The following is a 16,585-nucleotide window of genomic DNA, read 5'->3' on the forward strand; positions in this document are numbered from 1 at the left end:
ATGGCAGGACAAATGACATGAGCCCAGCTGTCCTATGTTCAGGGTCCTGCTCAGATGCAGCAGCTCGCACTGTGTTATTGCACCATGAATAAATGGCTTTGTGGAACAAGACATCTGAGACTCTGCCATGGCAAACCTGGGGTTGATGCAGTGAGAAAACCTGGTGGGACTGTGTGAATGGGGGCTGTGGGGACTCAAGTTGGGATGCGTGGAGTCACTGGAGCCGCTGCTGTGAATTTGCTCCAGTCCCAGCAGTTCAAATCTGTGGCCTTGGGATTTCTCCCAGAGGGACTCTGCAATGTCACACTGGATTGTTCCTTCACACTGCCATGGCCACAGCAAGTCCTTGTGATGTCTTACCTTTTAACTTCTATGTTTTTCAAGTCCTGTACTGCCTAGTGTGTAACTCTGAAGTTTCTTGTAGCTTAATTTCTGCTCTCTCGTGCGAGGTAGACATAACAAAGCCTCTCCAGGCCTTCTCTCCAAGGACTCCCGGACTGTCCTAGGCCCAAAATGTGTGAACCAACATCTTAAGAGGGGCGTGAGCTTGAGGAAATTACATAATTAACTGAAGTTTTAATTGGAGAATTAACCCTGATATGCAAATGGGCCAATCTTATAAAAGTGTTTAGAACTAGTGACTCATCATCCAGCTTGGGGTCCATTTTGAGAGTAGCTGCTGGCTCCCCAGGGTGTACTTTTGCAGGCCTTTCAAATAAATACCTACCTTTATTCGCTTATTCTAGTCTAGTCTCTGTTTTTAGGTGGCCTCTCAAGGCATCACTTGCACCATTGCTTTGGGTGGTTCCTTTTGTTTGCCCGCTCCCCTCCCGGTTTGTTCCTGCCCCAATTATCAGCTCCTGTGCTGCCTTTCCCACCCCGCTGGAAATCTCCGTGTCCAGTCGTGTGCTCCTGGAAGTCCAGCTGCTCTCCCCATGCAGTTCTCGGCTGGTGCCAGCACGCAGAGGCTTCGCTTGTGCGCTGTTGGCTCTGGCGGCCCACACCACTGACCCTGACCTGGAGAATCCAAAGCCGTGCCCCATTCCTATCACCTTGCTTCCCACGGAAGGGAACTGCCTCTTGGCAAGAACTGATGGGAGGAAACAGAGTACAGTGGGGAGATGGAAAATCGTAGGAGTTTTATTTCTGCAAAGGGATTTCAGTAAAAGCCACAAGGCAGAAAGCTGGCTGGGCTGAGCAGGGCTCTCGTGTCGGAGATGAGGCAGAACAGGAAGGTGCGTGCCCAAGGGCAGCGAGGCCGGGGGATGCGGGAGGGACAAGAAGAAGCTGCTGGAGTTGCGAGTGTGGGTGTGGCGTGGTGTGGCTGGAGTGGACGTGGTGTGAGAATGGGCATGGCCTCGCTGTGTTGCCTGGCATGGCGGTGTGGCGCAGGTCCTCCCCTTGGTAGGCAGCGCTACCCATCATGTCCGGCGCGCTACTTCCCCCCAGGGAGGGAGCAGAGGAGCCGGGGTAAAATGTCAGCGGGGAGCGGGCAGGGTCAGGGGATTGGGGTGGTTTTGGGGGGCATTGGGGGAGCCTGGTATGTCCAGGGGGGTTCTGAGGGGGAGCTTGTGGTGGGGAGCAGGAGAAGGGGGAGTTTGGGGTGGGAACAGCAGGATTTGCTGGGGTTTGGGGGACAGGAGGGGGCGGGAGGAGAGAAATTTTGGACTTGCGGTAGAAATGGAGGATTTGGGGTACGGGGAGGGGATTGGAGTGGGAACATGGGATTTGGAGTGGGAATGGGGATTTTGGGGTGAGAAGGGAGTATTTGGGGCATGGGGAGGAATTTGGGGGGATTGGAGGAATTTGGGGGTTTTAGGACAAGAGGTGGGATTTGGCATGGAAATCAGGGATTTTGGGGTAGAGGAGGGGATTTGGGTGCAAGAAGAGAAGGTGTGGGGTAAAAGAGGAAATTTGAGGTGGGACCAGGGGAATTTTGGAAAGGTATGGCAGATTTGGGTTGGGAATGGGGGGATTTGGGATGCAGGGAGGAGAATTTGGGGTGACATTTGGGGCAGGAATTTGGAATTTGGGGGAAAACAAGAATTTGGGTCTGGAGAGGGATTTGGGTTTAAAAAGATGGATTTGCGGTAGAAGGGGAATTTAGGGTGGGATCAGGGGATTTGGGGGGGAATGAGGAATTTTAGTGTGAGAAGGGGAAATTTGGGGTGCAGGTGAGGAAAGGACAGTCAATAGCTAACTCATGTAAGCACAAGTTAACTATTGGGAGACAGCAAATGTTAGTTCAGACAGCACATGTTAATTACAAAACCTAAGAAGCCAAATTCACCCTAATCTTGTCAAGACAGAGGGAACAAGGATTATCCCAGAGACTGCTGAATCATTCCTCAAAGGACTACGCATGCCCAGGGAGAAAGGTGAAAAGTGCACTGTGAGGATGACTACTCATCAGAGACACCCCCAAGGAAGAAGAGGAGCCTTCCTCAGCACGACCACCAGGACACACAGCACATGCATGACCCGTATGCTAATGATATTAATGACTTCCGAGCAATAATTTGTATAACCACACCTGTCCCAAGGCATGTGATGAATAGTCATAATTTAACCCTTAATAGTGTGTTGTAGGGAGCACTGGTGTGTGTGTGGAGGAGCAATCCCCACACACCAGGTGTGCCGAATAAAGCAAATACCCACTTCTCTGACTCTGTCTCTGAAGTGTCTCCTGGCCTGGTTTTGGCCCGATTCATCGGGAACAAGGGAGATGAATTTCCCTGCAGGAGACCTCTCTGGTTGTCCCTATGATGGAGGGTCTGTAGCTGCAGGACTCTTCAATGCTCCCATCTGCTGCAGGGATGCACCTTCCCCAGCACAGCCCAGCTGCCACCTGAGTATCTTCTGGTGCCAACTGATACTTGCCCAGTGCAACACTTCCAGAATACCTTAAAATCTGCTTATTGTCCATTATCATGTTAGGCTTCTGATTCTGGACAGGCAGATCAAAACAGCATTCTACAGCTCTCTCTCGTTGGTGAAAATGATGCCATCCCACACTCCCCTATTCCCCCACCACACACATTGTTCTCTTAGCCACTTCTAATCTCATTTTTCAGAATCTCCAAGGGGAAACAGTAGCCATCCCTGTGATCTGCAGCCAAGCTCGAGTCCTTGCCCTTGGGGGCCCTGAATTTCAGTGAACACTTCCCCAGTACCTTAAAGGCAAGAGAGTTTGTTAGTGGGAGAAGTCTCCCAGAAAGTAGCTCTTCCTTGGAGTCACAGCTCTTGCTTAACCCAGAGTTTCCTGCCAGTTTCTGTCAGTCCTTCACACAACCTTTCCAATGGTCTTTCTGCCATCCCACACTCCATCTGCCATAAATGACAAATTTCCTTTGGCTGAGAAAGAGCAACAGTTTGGGATGGGTTTGCCTCTCAGTTCCCCACTATTTCATGAAACAGGCAGGGAGAAGGTTTGCTGTTTATATTCCTCTTTCAGTATGAATATGTAGGAGCCTGGAAGTATTTATTCAAGGCCAGGCTGGACAGGGCTTTGAACAACCTGGTCTAGTGGGTGGCATCCCTGTCTATACAGAGAGGGTTGGAACAAGGTGATCTTTAAGGTCTCTTCCAGCCTAAACCATTCTATGATTCTCTGATTCTGTCATTCTGTGCTCATTTTTGATCAGTGAATCCAGGCTGACCAGCTCCACTTGACGTTATCAATACCTGCACACAAACCGTGCCCACTGTCCAGCTGGGGAGAACTGGCAGCCCAGATCATCTCAGCCCAGATGAGAAGTCACAACAGGGAGGGCTCCATTCCCCTCAGTCCCATGGCCAGGGATGCTGAGCACTTGGAGGTTTCGCCAGCCCCACATGGGTCAGAACAGGGCTCAGGCTGGGCAAGGAGCATCCAGAGCATCTCTTGGCACAGGAACTCCCCCCAGGCTCTTTGCAGCTTTTCCAAGCTGTTCCTGCCTGCTCCATTTCACCACACAATGCAACTGCTTTTGAATGTGCAGGCCAGGCTGGGTCTCCTGGAACATTCAGGTTTAGAGCTCCTTCCTTGCCTAAAACTACCCAGGCTGCCATGACCCTCCTGGGGCTGGTGACATCACCAGTTCTTGGGTTCCCTCCTGGGTGGTGGTACATGGTTTGAATTTTCTTGGCTCTTTACAGACCTCTCAGTGATTTACAAATAAAGTGTGACATGGATCAAAAGGCAGCTGCCATGTGGCCCACGGGCTGCTGGGAGTGGGGAGGTGATGTGTTGGGTCATATGAGGCAGCATCAGCTGGGGGACAGTGACCTTTCAGAGAGCTCTTTTCCCTCTGTAGGAGCTTCCCCCCTTCCCCACCCAGCACAGGAAGTCTCCAACCTGCAATGCTGAGCTTGGTGGATGTATCAGCGCTCCAGTCCCTGGATATCACAGTGCAACTGTACATTCCTTCATCTGCTGGCTGGACATTCTTCAGTGTCAGGGACACGTTCCCAGTGGCAAATCCATCTCCTGGCACTGATGTTCTCCCACGGTATTTCTGCATTGGTTCACCCCCAAACTGCCCATGTGGGTAGATGTCTTCTGTGTGCCCATCTGTGATTTTTATCCAGTGCATTCGGGGGTTGTCCAGTGGCTTTGTGGAAGAGATGGTGCAAGGAAGAATTGTATCCTGGCTGACAGTTCCAGCTACATTCTGGGGAGAGGTGACATAAAAATTTCCTGTGGAAACCAAACTTGAGTAAGCATCTGGCTGAAATCAATCAGAAAATGTACTGGTGTGAAGGGCACAGAAGACTGGGACAAATAATGGGGAACAATTGAAAGTTGCAAATATTCACTAATGTCCTTGGACCATTCTGTTCATACACCTTAAGGCCATGAGACATTAGATCTTCAGAGAAAAAAGCCAAACAATGAGAACAAATAAAATCTAAAGAGAGCTTTAGGGGGATTTGTCAGTTTTGTAGAAAAATCCTAGAGTGTATACTTGACAACGTGATGAAAATGGTAACACCTTTTCCTCAGTTTTTATAAGAGATAAATTGATTTTGCTTTGAGGCATTTACTCTTTTGATGCCTTGAGAGGCCTCCTAGAAACAGAGACTAGACATGAGTAAGGGAAAAAAAGTAGGTATTTATTTAAAAGGCCTTCAAAGGTACAGCCGGGGGAGCCAGAGGCTATTGCCAAGATGGATCCCAAGATGGACGACAACTCACGAGTTCTTCACACTTTTATAGGTTTGGTTCATTTGCATATCAGGGTTAATTCTCCAATTAAAGCTTCAGTTTAATGATGTAATTCCCCTCAGCTTTCCCCCCTTTAGAGGGTTTTTGGTTTATACTTTTTGGGCCTAGGGTGGTCTGGGTGTCCTTGGAGAGTAGGCCCGGAGAGGCTTTGTTGTGTCTACCTACCATGAGAGAGCAGAAATTAACAGGCTACAAGAAACTTCAGAGTTACACACTAAGCTGTACAGTGATTTGAAAAATATAGACGTTAAAACCTAAGGCATCACTTTCACTTTCTCCTTTTCTTCTTTTCTCTGAGGCAAAATGGTAACTGGGGAAATTGGAAAGCCTAAAATATTAGAGGACAGGGAGAAACCAGGATGATACATGTTGTAGAGGATGGGTTTATTTGAAAGAAAAGTAAAAAATAAAAAGTATAAAAGCATGTCCAGAGCCATTCCATGCAGGTCCCCAGCTGTCCCTGCCCCTTTGCAGCCCTGTGCCACCAGCAGCAGGGCAGCTGTGCCAATGCCAACTGCCCGTGCAGGCAGGGAAATGCTCCTGGCACTGGGGAGGGCTGGACAGGGCAGAGCTGCCTTGGCTTAGGGCTTCCCTGGCTCCACCAAGGGAGAGAAACTCCGGCTGCAAAGGGCTGGATTCCCCAAGAGCAGAGGGGCAGGGCAGCTCTGGCTCTTGTGGAGTTCAAATCAGGGCTGCTCAGGAGAGCATGACCCTCAGCTCCTGCACTTCTGATCATCTGCAGGCTGGAATCCCCCAGAGAGGAGCAGAACAGCTCCTGGAAAGCGTTACCTGAGACAGGGATGGCCAGAAACAGTGTCAGAGCCAACAGGGGCCATCTCCTCTGCTCCATCCCTCCAGTCCCTGGGGTGGGACGATCCTGCAGCTGACCTGGAACAGGCACAGAAGGGAAGTGAGCAAAGAAGGGAAATCCTGTCCCAAACCCCTCTGATCTCTCTCACCTGGCACCTGGCACCAGCTGTGACTTCTAAAGGTGCCAAGTGCTCAAAAGTTTGAGTTCAGACCTCAAGAAAACTTGTGTTTTTCCAGAGATCTCAGTTACCCCTGCAGGTACAGGGAACTTCTCTGAGTCCAATGTGCTCCCAGGATGTTGTGACAGGGGATGCAAGAGAGGAAAATTCAACCCAGACCACACTGCCTGCTCCTAAAATTAACAGACACCTTGAATCACCAATTAAACTAGGTTGGAAAATACCTTTAAATCATCTAGTCCAGCTTGTGACCTCTCATTACATTGTCAGCTAAACCATAGCACTGAGTGCCTCATCCAGTCTTTGCTTATAACACCTCCAGGGACGGTGATTCAACCACCTCCCTGACCAGCCCATTCCAATGCTGAACCACTCTTTCAGTGAAGAATTTTTTTCTAATATGTAAACTTCCCCTAGTGCAGCTTGAGGACTTGAGGCTTGAGGCTGTGACCTCTCATCCTGTCGCTGGAGGTTGCCTGGAGAAGACAACAACCCCCACCTGGCTACAACCACCTTTCAGGTAGTTGTAGAGAGTGATAAGGTTCCCCCTGAGCCTCCTCTTCTCCAGTGAACTAACACACCAGTTTAAATGTCTGGTCTCAGTTGCTCAAGTCTCTCTGTCCATGCTCTGAGATGGGGAAAAGGAGGAAGAAACTGTTTTCGCTGTCCCCTGCCTATGTCTGGGGGAAGGAGACCCAACAGCACTTGCTATCCTGAAATTACAGCTCCCTGGAACCATCAGGCTGCACAGTGACAGTGCATCAGCTCAGCATGAACCTGAAACCATTTAGGGAGCTGCACCACGGTCAGCTTTGCTGCACTACACTACAGATCCTGCCCTTCTCTGGCTCTGGCTTCCTCTGCATTTTGACATTTCCAGGATGTCTCTGACTGCCCTTATCTCAGTCCCCATAGCAACACTTCTGGTGTGGCATTTTTATTACTGTATTGCGGTATTAGCATATAATATTCCATGTTTATTGAGCAGCAAGGAAGGTGGGGCATCCTGAGGACATCCAAGCAGGAGTCAATCACCCAGCACTGAAGTGTCTGGAAACTTCCCCACTTCCCAGAGAAGGTCCCATAACATCTCACAGCTACCTCTGAATCGAGTAAATTGGATGCTGTTGAAACAAGTGTGGTGGTGGATCAAGGCAGACATCAGTATTCCTTGTTCTGGACCAATCCTTGTCCTGGGAAGACACCTGCCATGTTTGGCCACTGGGGAAGCACAATTGGAGTTACAGGGAAAGTGTTCACTTCACCCGGTTTTAATCAAAAATTCCCCCTCTTCACTTGCTAAGGAGAGACAGGAACTCCTGGAGGGATTTCATCCAATTCATCACAGACCACCACAATGGGGATTCGTCTCCACTCTGATCTCCACAGCACAGGCTTTCTCCTCTGAGCTGGTTGTTCTGAGCTGTATTTATGGGACATGCAGGTAAAAGAGCACTGTGAGGTCTCTGGCCTGGTTTTGGCTGGGATACGTGGATACAAAAATGCTGCTAGCAAGGATTTTCTTGCTAGTTTCTAAGTCCGTGAGAGACTTTTCTCTCTCACAGAAGAGGTAGCAGAGCTATGTAAACAACCAAACTGCTGCAGCCTTGAAAAGTCTTGTTTATAGTATAGTAGGAAAATATTTTGACAATGGAGGTTTTAGGATTTTAGCCAATCACCCCCAAGGGGTGGCTGATCCTTGTCCAATTAGACTATGAAGAAAAAAGTCTATAAAAGAGTTTGTAAAATAATTAAATCAATCAATCTTGCTGCACAATTCCTGCCTGCTGGATCTTCTCTCCTCCTCCCTACGGCTGCGGGACACGGTGATATACCCTAGGGTTGTAGTTATAGGGATAGAGTTATTTTTTTTCCTTGTAGCTGGTCCAGGGTGGTTTTTTTGGTTTTTTTTTTTTATTCAGGATGAGAACAATGTTGATAATACACCAATGTTTCAGTTGTTGCTCAGCTGTGCTCACCCCAAGTCAAGGAGTTTTCAGTGTCTCTTGCTCTGCCAGTGCAGAGCTGCACAAGAAACCAGGAGAGAGCAGGGCCAGGACGGGTGACCTGAACTGGCCAGAGGGATATTCAAGACCACAGAAAGTCATGGTCAGTATAGAAACTGTGGTGAATTGGCAGGAAGGGGGCTGATCACTGCTCAGGGACAGGCTGGGCATCAGGTGGCGAACAACTGCATTAGGCATCTGTTGGGTTTCATTCCCCCCCTCCTCTTCCTCTTCCTCTTCCTCTTCCTCTTCCTCTTCCTCTTCCTCTTCCTCTTCCTCTTCCTCTTCCTCTTCCTCTTCCTCTTCCTCTTCCTCTTCCTCTTCCTCTTCCTCTACCTCTTCCCCTTCCCCTTCCCCTTCCCCTTCCCCTTCCCCTTCCCCTTCCCCTTCCCCTCCCTCTCCCTCTCCCTCTCCCTCTCCCTCTCCCTCTCCCTCTCCCTCTCCCTCTCCCTCTCCCTCTCCCTCTCCCTCTCCCTCTCCCTCTCCCTCTCCCTCTCCCTCTCTTCTTTCCATTACAGTTGTTCTTATTATTCTTATAATTATTTTTTTTAAATTTGTTTTAATTCTTAAGCTGTTCTTATCTCAACCAACAACATTCTTTCCAGTTCTCCTCCCTACCCAGACAGTGCTGGGGGCCAGGGAGTGAGCAAGCTGCTGTGTGGTACTTAGTGGTCATCTGGGGTTAAACCATGAGAGTCTCACATCATTCATGAAGCCAAAGGTCTTGGTCACAAACTCAGATCCACTGAACACATCACCCACGTGTCCGTAAACTACACAGGGAGCTCAGGGCACTGAATGTCAAACTGCAGCTGGCAGTGAACTTTGGAATTTGTCATGTTAGATTCTGCTGCTTCTGCTGTCCAGGGGGTTTCATGGGCACTAAATTTGTGCTTTTCAGGCAGTTATAAATCCATATGAAATTTTGTAGGAGGCATTAATTTGGACAGCTAATATGGGAGACAGGTTAATCTTAATTAGAGACGAGAGGGCTGCTCTTTAGTCACTTAAAAAGCTGTCAGGGGCTGTCTCAGATATTATTAGGGTTGGGATATTAAACCAGACATTTGGGGAGAGGCAGATGTGACACAGGACTTGTAGAAACCTGTTCGCCTCTGGATGAGCAGTTGGAGGCTTAGAAAAGGAAAATGTCACAAGACAGGAACATCTGACCCAGGAATTCCAGCCAGAAAATGCTGAGACCTTACACACCTTGTTCAGCAACACTGAAACTTCTGAAAAATGTCATGGTCTTTTTTCATCCAACGTTTACAAAATGTTATCCAAGCAGGGCCCAAAAGAAACCTTGCTGTCTTACAAGTCATCAGTTCCTACTTCAGAAACCGAAACCACATTCCCAAACAAGCTGAAAGCTTTCCAAAAGAAGATGTGAAAAAAGGCCTAATAAATCCAACACACCAAGGCAGAGTTTCTCCATCCTCTGAAGCTTCATGTTCAGCACTGCTAAACAGACGCACTGGGACACAGTTTAACTGAGGGCAAGAATTGGTGTTATGCCAGAAAGGGAGAAAATGGAGTGGAGTTGACACTGACTCTGCAGCACCTCTGAGATCTGCAAAGATCACTGAACTCCCTGGAATCATGAGATGAATGATTTAACTGATAAACAAAGATGATGCCTGATGACATGAGGTTTGGTGCTTAGGAACTGACAACTTTAATCTTTCAAGGAACTAATCAGGAAATTTTTAAGCTTATTAACATTTCTGCAGGGGTTACTGACCCCTGGGTGCTCTGGGAGTTATCATCATCCTGAGCTACCATAAATCAAGGCAGTTTCACACTGTTGCAGCTTCCAACAGGAAAGAGTTCCAAGTGGCCAGACTTGGGACCAGCCTTGCTCCTGAGAAGGAAGTTCCAGAATTATCATCAGCCCTGCTTTGCCTCAGGGCCCTGCCCCAAGGGTGTCCCTGGGCCCAACAGCCCTTTCCAGAGGGGGAATTCCACCCTTCTCTCCTGCTCTGCAGCCTCCCCTTCCAAGCTGTACCAGGACAGCACAGCCAGCTCTGGACACCAAAGTCGGCAGAGCCATTCTTGGGGAAACCAACACCAGATCCAGAGGGCCAGCCCATATGTCAGCATGATCATTCCCCATCACTTTTAGTTCCTCTCTGAGCATGTCAAGGTTTAGCCGTCACCAGCAGACAAACCCCATGCAGCCACTCTCTTGCTTCCCCACCAGCAGGATTAGGAAGAGAATTGGATAGGTAAAAGCTAAAAACTTGTGAGTTGAGAAAACAACAGTTTATTAGGGAAAAGCAAAAGCCAAGAACACAAGCAAAAGAAACCCAAGGAATTCATTCTCTACTTCCCATAGGCAGGTGGATGTTCCACCACCTCCAGGACACCAGGGTTTCATCAAACAAAATGGTGACCTGGGAAGACAAACACCATCACTCAAATGCCCACCCCTTGTTCCTTCAGTTTATCAGGCTGAACAAAGACACGGATCATGTGTCTGGCAGCTCTTGTGCTTTATGGCACAGTCACCTTAATTACTCCAGAAATCATCCCACAGTTTAGACTGGAAAGGTGTTGGCTAACAAACCCTTACACTTTATAACACACTTCTCAAAACAAGCCTTCAATTTTTACAGTACACTTCAATCAGCTCCCACAGAAAACTTCTCAAAGGTTCTGGCTCATGAACCACAACACACTTCCACAAGTTCCCACTCCCATGGCAAACTTTGGTACAGAGTATGGAGTAGAATGTTATGGCAGCTGGTGTGGGGTCCGTAGCTCTGACCGAGGAAGCTGTGACCGGTCCAGAGAGATGGTCCTGAAAGAGATCGTCTTCCCGAGGCCCGGTGTCTTCCCTCGGCTGCTGGCTGGAGGGCCTGTGCAGAAGCTGTCAGCTCTTTAGTGACTGTCAGCTCGTGATTTCAGCTCAGCTCTGCAGGGCAGCCTCCAGGCCAGACCAGGGAGAGAGAGATAAGAGGCCCGTGTAGCTGTTCCGCACGAGGTAGCTTTATTAGTCCAGCGAAGGGGAGGCCAGGGACAAACATCTCTCCGTCTCGCAGGGGCAGAGAGCTAGCTTTATAGGGATACAGGGGGTGGGTATCAGAGGGTGAGGGCCAACGGGTTACAAAGGATCTGCAAAGGGTCTCCCAGAGGAGTCTGGGTTTGTCTTCTTCGCACCGTAACTGAAAGTAGCACCCTTTCCAAGGGAGTCTTGCTGGGAGATTGAGCACTCTCATTATCTCAGCAGACATCCCTCCAGGGATGGGGTGTTGGGGAGGATGAAAGTTTGGTAAGAAAGTTTCACAGGTATGTAGGCTTGGCAGAAAGATCTCTGAATGTAGAAACTGGGGATGAGGTAGAAATGAAAGCAAGTTTTGATATAGAATAAAAGATGTTTTGCTGAACCAGTGATCACTGAATAACTGAGAAGGCAAAGGTTGGAGATGAGTTGGAAGGAGATTTTTAGGAGTAGGACAAAGGTATGTGATTACAAACAAAGACATATTTTTCACCAAGTAAGTCTCAAGAAGAGCATAAGTAAATAGAAAACATGTTTTTACCAGAAAGAGAGATATGGCAGGCAAACAAGAAATGCTGATGTAGCAAGAAGAAGAAAGGTCTGAGAATTTTCCACTGTAAGCTTAAATTGTAACTTACTTACTCTTGTGATTGGATAATAATGACTATAATATGGTGATGGTAGTAGTTATGATAGGCTATAGGCAAATGTAAAGGTGTTGTGTATGGTGCTTATTGGTTGTTATGTGTTAAGATACTCTGCAAAGAAAAGTATATAATGCTTTGTAAGTTGAACAGCAAGTGGCTTCAAGTATGCCTACAGCTGGAGCTGGCAGCTGTAGGGCTGGCTCTGGATACCCACTCCCTGAACTGCTGTAACTTCACCTATGCAATAAACAGCTTTCAAGAGAGCCGCCTGAAGTCCAGACATCCTTTGTGAACCTTTCTCCTATAAATTGGCGCTCAGCGTTTTAGAGGGGCAAAAAGGGATTTTTCCGCATATAGGAGACTTCTCGGTGAACGTGTAGTCGGTCGTTGAAACGAAGTGACCTGAGCAGCTGCAAACGAGACGCTTGGAATGAAAGCGTGTGCAGCTGCTAACGAGAGGAGATGCCTGAAACGAAGGCGTGTGGAGGCCGGACGGACGCTGCGATGGGCCAGCGCCTGGACCGGACCTCAGCGAGAGACACCAGCAGGGACGGGTCAGCAAAGGTGAGCACCGAGTAATCCAGTCATGGGTCAGCACGCGTCTGCCCAACAGAAGGATGTCTATCAGCACCTAAAACCTCTAATTAAGTCCAGTCCAACTAAACCGGCAAAAAAAGAACGGAAAGATCTCATAGCATGGACCCGTGTCCCAATCGCTGACTCTAAAGCAGTCTACACCAGAGACTTTTGGGACTCAGTGGGAATCGAATCATTTAATGCCATATCACGCCGGGACAAGAGAACTGCAAAACTCATCCCGGCTTGTACAGCGTGAGTGGAAATACTCGCTGCGTCCCCACCACCGCCCCGCCGCCTTGCCCGCCGCCCCCTCGCCCGCCGCCACGGAGATCGGCCGTGCCGGAGTCACGGAGCCAGTCCCCCGCGGCCCTGCTGCCCCCTCGCCCGCCACCGCGGAGATCGGCCGTGCCGGAGTCACGGAGCCAGTCCCCCGCGGCCCTGCTGCCTCCTCGCCCGCCACCGCGGAGATCGGCCGTGCCATCGCCGCCCCCGCCGGGCACCATCCCCGCGGCGCAGCCGCCCCCGCCGGGGTCTCCTGCCCCCGCGCAGCCGTATCCCTCCGCCACCGCGCAGCCGTATCCCTCCGCCACCGCGCAGCTGTATCCCGCCACCGCGCAGCTGTATCCCTCCGCCACCGCGCAGTCGTATCCCTCCGCCACCGCGCAGCCGTATCCCTCCGCCACCGCGCAGCTGTATCCCGCCACCGCGCAGCCGTATCCCTCCGCCACCGCGCAGCTGTATCCCTCCGCGCAGCTCAGCCTCGCCTCACAAGCCGCAAACGGGGGGAACGGAGGGGAATGGTGCAGCTCCAGTGGCAGGGGAGACGGAGAGCCGCTCTGCCGGAGCTGATGCTTTAAATCTAACACCAGGAAACCCTGAAAAGCAGCCAGATTTGTTTGCAATGAGCCCCAGAGTCCCGCCAGCGAGCGGCGGGGATCTTGCAACCCATAAGGAGAAAACGAGTTCTGAGAGTTTGTTAGCGCTACTTTCTGAATTAAAAAATCCTCCAAAGTGCTCAGATTATTCTCAATTAACAGACTGGCATGAAATAAGATGCCAGATCTGTAAAGATGAAAGTCTTAGTCTATTAGCTAAGCCTGTGATAGCTAGCCAACAGCCTGACAGTCCTAAAACGTGGGCTCCCATCCCCACTCACGAAATTAAAGAACTGAGAAGGGCTGTAAGATACAGTGGTATTTGCTCACCATATCTTAAACAACTGCTAAAAAGTACCCTAAAAGGAACACATCAAACTTTAAAACACATTTTAGATCAACAGAAAGAGGGAGAAGCCCAGGCTACACCTCAGAGAAGGTTGAATAAAGCCTTGTATGTTTATAATTTCTTGAGCAGCTCTGCAGAAGAGCCTGACCCCCCCTCCCCCATTTACAGACATTTCTTGAACAACAAAAAAAAGCAAAATTGAAAGAACACCCCCCACCCCCCACCCCCCCCCCAGTTTTAATTAAGAATTTAGAATCAGAAAAAATAGAAAGACCATATGCTCGTATAACATGGGGAAAGGGATTTGCATGTCTCTCCACAGGTGAAGGAATCAAGTGGATTCCAGCAAAGAACGTGAAGCCGTACCACGCATCAAAGCCCGCTGACAGTTCCACTTCAGCCAGTGACCCCGTGAGTGGAAGCTGAGAAGCGGCACCCAAATGTGAACTAGGCAGAACCACTGAGAGAAGATTGTCTGCCAGAAAACAGCTCAAGAAAAGAATGGAGTTTTAGTATTATTTGTGCAGATGCATGTTGCTTTTACCCTTTTGTTTTTGTTTTTTCAGTGAAGCTTTACCTGTAAATCAACCAAAGACAAATGTGTGGGTTGCTTTAGCCAAGTCCACAGGCTCCAACACCATCTGTTTATCCAACACAAGCCCTGACAAACCCTTCTCAACCTGTTTAGTTGAGTGCCTTTCCCAGAAGGTTTTGGTAATGTTACTTTTGATAAATATTAGCCATATGATGATCATCACATCTCTCCAACTCCCAGCCTAAGACACATAACTTATATTGATAATTTTAAAGTTGATAAATCAGACCTTCAAGAACTAGAAATTTTAGGCACAATAAAGAAGTGCCACTTCTTCTATGATCAGTGACTTGCTGACAGATGAAGAAGCTGTCAAACACGCCACTTTACAAAACAGAGCTGCCCTTCATTATCTTTTACTAGTACATGAGCATGGTTGTGAAGATTTTGAAAGATTGTGTTGTATGAACTTATCTGATCATTCTGCTTCTATTCATAAGCAGTTGCAAAACTTAAGAGATTTAGCTAACCAAATTACAACAGATGAACCATCCTGGCTAGACAGTTTGATGGTTGGAGCTTTGCACCTTGGCTGAAGGAACTTTGTAAAATAGGCTTAATTATTTTGATAGTAATAATTGTGGTTATAGTAGTAGTACCCTGTGTACTTCAATGCATGCAGAAAGTAATGAATAAGACAATTTCTAGTGTTTTAATAGTTCAACAGAAAGGGGGAGATGTTGGGGAGGATGAAAGTTTGGTAAGAAAGTTTCACAGGTATGTAGGCTTGGCAGAAAGATCTCTGAATGTAGAAACTGGGGATGAGGTAGAAATGAAAGCAAGTTTTGATATAGAATAAAAGATGTTTTGCTGAACCAGTGATCACTGAATAACTGAGAAGGCAAAGGTTGGAGATGAGTTGGAAGGAGATTTTTAGGAGTAGGACAAAGGTATGTGACTACAAACAAAGACATATTTTTCACCAAGTAAGTCTCAAGAAGAGCATAAGTAAATAGAAAACATGTTTTTACCAGAAAGAGAGATATGGCAGGCAAACAAGAAATGTTGATGTAGCAAGAAGGGAGGTCTGAGAATTTTCCACTGTAAGCTTAAATTGTAACTTACTTACTCTTGTGATTGGATAATAATGACCATAATGTGGTAATGGGAGTAGTTATGATAGGCTATAGGCAAATGTAAAGGTATTGTGTATGGTGCTTATTGGTTGTTATGTGTTAAGATACTCTGCAAAGAAAAGTACAAAATGCTTTGTAACTTGAACTCAGGTATGCCTACAGCTGGAGCTGGCAGCTGTAGGGCTGGCTCTGGATACCCACTCCCTGAACTGCTGTAACTTCACCTATGCAATAAACAGCTTTCAAGAGAGCTGCCTGAAGTCCAGACATCCTTTGTGAAACTTTCTCCTATAATGGGGGGCTTTTTGATATCTGTGATAGCCTTACTAGAGATAAGGAAAAGGAAAAATCCAAATAATCTCCCAAGGAGATGCTCTGGGGGGCTTTATTGCCAGCACTGTCACTTGTGTCTGTGTTGGGCTTGGCCAAAGTGGGGTTGATTCCCGGCATGAAGAAGGGTACTTGTATTTGTGCTGCAGAGAAATAGCAACTACTGATTTATGCTAAAAGGTAAAGAGGAACCTCAAGGGAGGAACAGGTACCCCAGGGGAAGCAAATGACATGGTTTTGGAAGTAAGGCACTTCCAGTAAGGCTATCTCAGATATCAAAAAGCCCCAGGTAAGTGCATGCAAAGGACAGGAGAGATGTAAAAACCTGCAATCTTTCATTCAGAGAAATTGGATACAGGGGTGCCTAAGTCAATCTGAGCAGGAAAGGATTTGGATCCCACTTGATCAGCATTTTACATGTGTACCATAGGTCACAGGAGGTGAAAGTCAGCACAACATCCCAAGCACTTGGGACCTCAAGAAAAAACATCATTTTCTATTTGACTGTCAATTTAATGAAGTGAAACATGGGGTGCAAACAGGCAGGAGGGGTGAATGCAAGGGAATGGCAGCTGCAGAAGCTGTGAGTACATCTCCTTGGCCCAGGCTGACAGCTCCTGGTGGCTCCTGTGTGGAGGAGATGAAGCATGTCTCATTGGATTTTTTCCTTGTCCCGCACTCTGAGCTGCCTTTGTGTCCCTGCTCAGTGTGGGAGCTCTGGAGTCACATGGGAGGGACTGAGAGCTCTTGGACTGTTCCAGCTGTGCCACTTTGGAGGACGTGCAGCCATGAGGTCAAACCAGGGCACCCCTTTGGGGGAGGCTGGAGAGAGCTGCTGGACCCCTGTGGCCGCTCGGGCCAGCACTGACCATCCTGCCCTGATCTCCCCCTCTGACAGCAAAGTGTCCTCAGGGAGGAGGTTCTGGGGC

Source organism: Aphelocoma coerulescens, unplaced genomic scaffold (assembly GCF_041296385.1).
Source record: "Aphelocoma coerulescens isolate FSJ_1873_10779 unplaced genomic scaffold, UR_Acoe_1.0 HiC_scaffold_97, whole genome shotgun sequence".
NCBI classification, from domain to species: Eukaryota; Metazoa; Chordata; class Aves; order Passeriformes; family Corvidae; genus Aphelocoma; species Aphelocoma coerulescens.